Source organism: Durio zibethinus, chromosome 12 (assembly GCF_047325235.1).
Source record: "Durio zibethinus cultivar Kanyao isolate XHJ-2024 chromosome 12, ASM4732523v1, whole genome shotgun sequence".
In the NCBI taxonomy this organism is placed as follows: Eukaryota; Viridiplantae; Streptophyta; class Magnoliopsida; order Malvales; family Malvaceae; genus Durio; species Durio zibethinus.
Genome location: NC_143173.1, coordinates 17,105,548 through 17,112,234, shown reverse-complemented (window position 1 = coordinate 17,112,234; position 6,687 = coordinate 17,105,548). Strand labels below are relative to the sequence as shown.

Below are 6,687 nucleotides of genomic sequence, written 5' to 3'. Positions count from 1 at the left end.
CAATATATAAAGGAAATAATAAAAAAATTACCCAAAAATGACCAGTCAAAGCTGGTCAATATTCAGAGTGTTTCAATCCGATTTAAGCGGTTCAGGCCGGTTCAAGAATGGTTCAGTAAAACCAATTCAGGGTCGGTCAGCTGATTCTGGCCTTGTGTCGGGCTTGCATACCTTAGGTCCGATTAGGTCCTTGTGCGAGGTCAAGTAGGTTGTTTTTTTTTTTTAACTATAAAAACAAAGTTTTCCTTTTTACTTCATTTTCAAACTCTTATTCTAAAAAAAATTTCAAACTTCTCTCAAAAATGCCGTAGCCACTACCTTCCAACCCATAAATCAATGGGTGGCCGTTGTGCTAGTCGTCGTCTACCACTCGTTGACACCGATTGGAGTACAAAACACACCAAAATATTCCTCTTAATCTGCTCTTTATTGTTTTCTACTTGATTTTTGCCAAAAAGACCCTTGATTCGTCCTAGATTTGAGCCCAAACGAGTGGCTTCAAATCCCAAAATAGCCCATCTCCGCTACACCAAACACAACCAGCTTTCTATATGCTTTTTTGCTAAGCAAGCCATTCCTCTTCCCAAAAAATCATGCCACAATACACTTCCAAACACTCCAAAACCGAAATCATTTGTAATTTTTTTAAGATTTTATTTTTAGTTAATTATCAAATATTTTTATCTAAATTTTTAATTTATATTTTAATTTTTAAATTTTATTTGAGAAAAAATATTATCACTTTCATTAAAATTTCACCTAAATTATTTTATCATTTTAATTAAATTTAACAAAAAATTTTACTTAAAATTTTTTAAAAAAATTTATCATTTGAAATTTTTAAAAATCTTATTATTGGATGATTGTTAATTTAATTTTTCAATTTTATTAAATTTGTATTATTATTATTATTATTATTTTAAATTAAAAATAAATATTAATTATAATTTATTGAAATTTTATCTAAATTCTTCTCTATTTAGATCAAATCTAAAAAAGATTTCTTAACTAAAAATTTTATAAAAATTAACTATTTATAATTTTAAAAACTTTTATCATTGGATAATTATTATTTATTTTTTAAATTCTATTAAATTTTAATTTTTATAACTTTTTAAAAATTTCTTAAAATTTAATCATGTAGAATATAAATAAATAAAATAATATTATGAATAAAAAATAAATAAATAAAACAAAAAATAAAATAAAATATCAAAATAAAAAAATAACTCGACTGGAGCTACAGCACGTGACTCAACTTAGTTGCAGGAAAGAATCAAACCCTTTCAATGCTAAAACAAAACCTTTGCCATAAATTTTTTCCAAAAAATTTTGGATTTGATTGCTATTTTTATTTTTGCCTCTGATTTTTTGTCTCTCCCGTTTCCTAGAAAATTTAGACGCAAACTAAAACAAAAATTTTTAACACCATAAAGTATTTCGTACTTCCTTTTTGGTTTTGCTGTCTTTTTTTATGTATTTTCGTCTCTGATCTCTATTTATTCCTTATGTGTCTTTCTGCTGATGATTAACAGATTTATTTATAGCTGAAAATTTCAGTTTAAACAGTGTTTCAATTCAAATTAAACTTTTGATAAAGTTTATCTGATAGTTAGATTATGCCTGAATTTCATTTTTTTAAGAAACTTTTATTTAACCAAACAATCTTTCTTCAACTAAATCTCTACTATTTTTTATTTTTTTTACTGAAAAAATAAAATAAATTTATACTTCGGACTGAATAGCGTGTCTACAAACTTTGGATGGGGTGTCTACAAATTTGGAATCCCAGTCATCACGCCTGATTTTCCTATCACAAAAAAAAATGTGGGTGCATTTAAATTATTTTCCCTTTGGTTCATAATTCCTTTTGTGTTTGTGTTTGTGATTGTGTGTGTGCGCGCGCGCGTGCGTGAGAGAGAGAGAAAGAGAGAGAGAAAAGGAGGGGAATTTCTATTCTCGATTACATTTGAAGCTGCTCTTATATCACAGATGGTCGATGGAACCCATGGTGTTTTTTTCCCAAAACATAACCCCGACGTTTTATTGAGGGCTTTCTCGCTTTTGATTTCGAATGGCAAACTCTCTAGATTTGCTAAAACAGTTGCTTTTTTCTGGAAGACTGTTTGCTAAGAACATTCTGGCATCCGAATGCATAATTGGTTATGCAAGGCTTCTGGAGAATTTACTCAATTTCCCATCAGAGGTCTAGCTGCCAGCTCCTGTTTCTAAACTTCAGCAGGGACTGTGGGAATGGAACCTTTTCAGGAAGGAAATAGAACACAGAAATGGTGATATTTCCGGAGATATTAGTGTTGTTTATGTCCTTGAGGAGGAATTCACCAAGCACATTATTGACATGTCTGAGAATAGGACTGAGATTCGGGATCAGGATAATATCCCTACTCAACAAGACATGGATATCGTGACCGAAATAGAGAACATTGAAGATTATGAAAGACTTGAAATGGAGGAGGTATAATAATACTTCACAATTAAAGCCCTTTGTTTGGATCTATCCCAAGCATGCCTTTTTGTCCTAACGTTTCTATATTTTTTTTATTGTATTTAACATTCTCATGAATAAACTGTGATGTGAAAAAAATGTTTTTTTCCCCTTAAATCTATAGGTTAATCAGAGAATGGAGAGATATCCTGATGTATGGTGAGTTATATCGAAGTGCTTACAGATCTGAGAAACTGAAGTTTGAGGCAAATGAAACAGATGAGGAAGAGCTAGAAAGGACAGGTCAACCCGTATGCATTTATGATATCTACACTGGGGCGGGGGCCTGGCCATTCTTGCATCATGGATCTTTGTACCGCGGGCTTAGTCTTGTGAGTTTCTCCTAATCTGTATTTTGCCATTTTATCTTTTTATTAGTTTCCATTACACTTCTTCATGTCTTCTTCTTCACTTTCTCATAGGTTTTTTGGATGATTTTATGATCAGGAACATTTATATTTAACTATGATTGAGTGTTGATTTGATTGAAGAGAAATCACGCTGTGGAAAGTATCGTATAAACAATATATTCACGTAGTACTTTATGAAAATTCTTTGAATCTTTTTCAGTAATTCTTGGGTAGCTTGAGTTTTCTTGCAAAGGATGCACAGAAGCATGCTTGCTTAAGAGTCTGGCATGGAAATTTTGCAATGGAAGAAACTTTGTACAGATCTGAGCTTCCCCACCCCACCATCAGCCCCACTCAACCCCTTTTCTTTCTTAATGTAGTGTACTTATTTATTTATAGCTGATTTCTTGTATTTTCTATAATGCTCCTTGTCTTTTTCTCCTCTTGTAGAGGAGCTTTCCTTTTCTATTTTTTTTGCTACTGAAACATGATGTATGTGAAATAAGTACTTCCTACATTTTGTAACTCTTCATTTATATGCCAGTCTAGAAGAGCAAGGAGGTTGAGATCAGATGACGTGGATGCAGTCGGCCGACTTCCGGTTTTGAATGACACTTGCTATAGGGATTTATTATGTGAAGTTGGAGGAATGTTCTCCATTGCAAATAGGGTGGATAACATTCACAAGAGACCTTGGATCGGTTTTCAATCATGGAATGCTGCTGGTAGGAAGGTATTCCTTAAATTGATAGGTGGTGTTCAATGTTTGAATATTAGCTGGAGTTCTATGAACCGACTTTTTGTTTTCAAATTTCTTACTGTTTTGTGATGGGGGGGGGGGGATGGGGAGGGTACAACAGAGTACAGTAAAGGGAGTAAATGGTTTACTTCATCCTGTCAAGTATTTTTGGTTTTTTTTTTTAGAAAGGGGTGATGTGGGGTGTTGGGGGATGGTTTGAAGGTGAATCAATCCCCCATTAATCTCTTTATTTTTAATCCCCTCAAATCAGGAGGATTTGAGAGGACAGTATTCTGCTTGATGATTTCCCTTTTACCCCACAATATTTATTGTAATAACTATCTTATGGTGCAACGAGGATGGTGTAAAACTCACTACTTTACTCTCCTCTGTGCTCAAATAAATTAAGGGAGAGTTATTTACTCTCTTAAACTCTCCACTTTCCACTTGTTTACTCTCTTTTACCTTCAAAGCGCCTATACACTGTTATTGTTTAAAGGAGAAAAAAGAAAAAGTTTTCAAAACTAAAGAGATCCATTTTTGCAGCAGTTCTGGTATCTTTTGCTTCAGGAGCACAAGTATCAATTTTTAGAGTTTGCAATTATTGACTGTTCAGTCTTTTTCTTTAAATAGGTTTCTTTTTCCACAAAAGCTGAAACAGTTCTAGAAGAAACAATACAAGCAAGTGAAGGAGATCTAATGTACTTTTGGGCACCCCTTGACACTGATGGTGGAAGTGCAGGGACCTATTCCGCTCACATTTTGGTCAATTTATGATATGTTAAATGCTGGGCACTGCAGGTTTGTTTCATTAAATATCAGTTGGATATATGATTTTTAATCATAGTAGGTGATGAATTCATCTGACACGCCTTGCTGATGCCAAGATTTGCACTTTAATTTTTACAAGTTGAGTGAGGGTCTTTTTCTTGCCATCTTGTAGATATACAGATTAAAACTTCCTACAATGAATCGCCTTCTCCATAGTTCCTTCTTCCTGTTAAGATGCTCTCTGAATAAAAGTTGTCAAAGTTTTTTTTTTCCCCCCTAAAGCCATCATGGTACCATTTTGATTAATTACTGTTATAAATATGAGACCAAGAAAAACATCATTATATTGCTTTGTTTACATGGTAATTAAAAACCTCTTTTACCTGGTCCATGAAACCTTTTAGTAAGCCAAGAACAAGATAGGTGGGGTTATGAACATCACCTGATCATTGGTTGTCATTTGGGCCTAATTCTTAGCATCTTTTATCATGTGTTACGCGTGGTCTGGTCAAAGTTCAACATTTCTTGTTTATTAACATGGGCCAAGATCAGGCTCAATAGGTGAGAAGAGCTCATTGGTCATTGGCTGGGATTCACTTCAAGCCTGTTCAATTCAAAGCTCAACATTTGTTGTTCATGAACATGGGTTCAGTTTTAATAGGCTGGAGGTGACCATCTGCCTTCTAAAATATTGAACAATTTTTTTGCCTAAACCGGGGTCTTATAGGGACACTTAGGTCAGTGCCTCAGTTATGGACATTCAACTGCTGCTTTGTGATTTAACTTGTACTACAAAGGCGTGTATATTAGATTACTTTTTTTTACTATATGAAAAGTATATGGAGTGGCTTAGAAGGTTCCTTTAAATGCCTGCAGAACTGCTTTTGAAAATGCCTTCTGCAAGATATATATCTTGCCATCAGTTATGAAAGCTCTTCCTCCCATGCCCAAAGATGAAGGTCACTGGTCTGTCTTGCATAGCTGGGTCATGCCAACCATTTCCTTTTTGGAGTTCATAATGTTTTCACAGTAATTTACAGAGTCTAATACTCATTTAATTGCATCTTTTCTCTCTTTCTGAATATCCTTCTAGAGCACAGTACAGCAGATGATGACTGGAAACATATATGATTGGACTGCAGTATGTTTGTTGATTCTCTTGATGCCTTGCATTCCAATTCTAGCGGGGTCCATGTGTGATTTTTGGGTTCCTCGGATCTTGAGGTAAGCCATGTTGTTCCTATAACATCTTTAGGTTCCATAAGAGTCTAATCATAACATTGCTCTTCTTGGTTTATTTAATTATGGGCAGAAAAAACAATGTTACTGTCGGGTATTGGAGCTCTTGGTCAATGTCTAGGCCTACCACAGTGGGCGTAGGATGGTCTACATTGAGCCACACTCTGGTTTGCTCAAAGAGCAGCATCCAATCGAGCAACGAAAAGAATTTATGTGGGCTAGATATTTTAACTTTACATTATTAAAGAGCATGGATGAAGATCTAGCAAAGGCTGCAGATGATGGTGACCAGCCGAGGAAGATGTGGTTATGGCCATTGACAGGGGAAGTGCATTGGCAAGGGATTTATGAGAGGGAGAATGAAGACAGATACAGGGCGAAGATGGACAAAAAGAGGAAAACCAAGGAGAAACTATCGCAAAGGATGAGGAATGGATACAGGCAGAAACCACTTGGATTATAGGTTACCTAGAAAAAATTAGATGACCATGTTCTAACCTCGAAACACCGGACTCCTAACACGGCAAGTGACCCCTTTTTTTGTCAAACCAGGAAGCCGAAAAAACTGCTGCAGACAAGAGAAGCCAAGTTACATCTAACAGCATGATTCGAGACATTTTGTTCTTCTAATTCTTTTCATCAAGTAAATTGGACTCAAGAAGTGGAGGGGAGACACAAATAGCTTCCGAGAATTTTCGGTTCACTAGAGATTCAAACCTTTTTACAGGGTTATCTCATGAGGCACACAGCATAGCAGGTTTTTCGTTAACGCGGCGTTGCTGATAGAAATTCTTTTTCACCATACAGAACATTCATTTCGGTAAATATATTCTTTTCCTTTTTTCACTATTTTTTGGTGCTGCTAGTCAAGTAGATATATTCTTTCATCATTGTATATTTTTTCTTTTTCTCAGAGGGTGGGGGGAGGGGAAGAAAATGAAGAGGCAATTTTGATCAGAATTATAGTTTAGCTTCTGCTCAGGATTGCTATTGTTTATTCCATTGACAATCTGATAAGGAAAATGTTAATCCAATTAAAATTTTTAACACTCTAAAGAGCATATTAGATAATGTTGATTTTC

At 34.7% G+C, this 6,687-nt stretch overlaps 1 pseudogene across 1 annotated transcript; it reads left to right on the top strand.

Moving 5' to 3' along the window:
• The first annotated feature begins 1,331 nt into the window (after positions 1 to 1,331).
• On the top strand, positions 1,332 to 6,654 carry LOC111296481 (uncharacterized; annotated as a pseudogene). The gene is made up of 7 exons (XR_016325996.1): positions 1,332 to 2,476; positions 2,631 to 2,838; positions 3,401 to 3,589; positions 4,229 to 4,396; positions 5,243 to 5,395; positions 5,509 to 5,590; positions 5,679 to 6,654. The product of XR_016325996.1 is annotated as an uncharacterized LOC111296481 (transcript).
• The last annotated feature ends 33 nt before the right edge of the window (positions 6,655 to 6,687 follow it).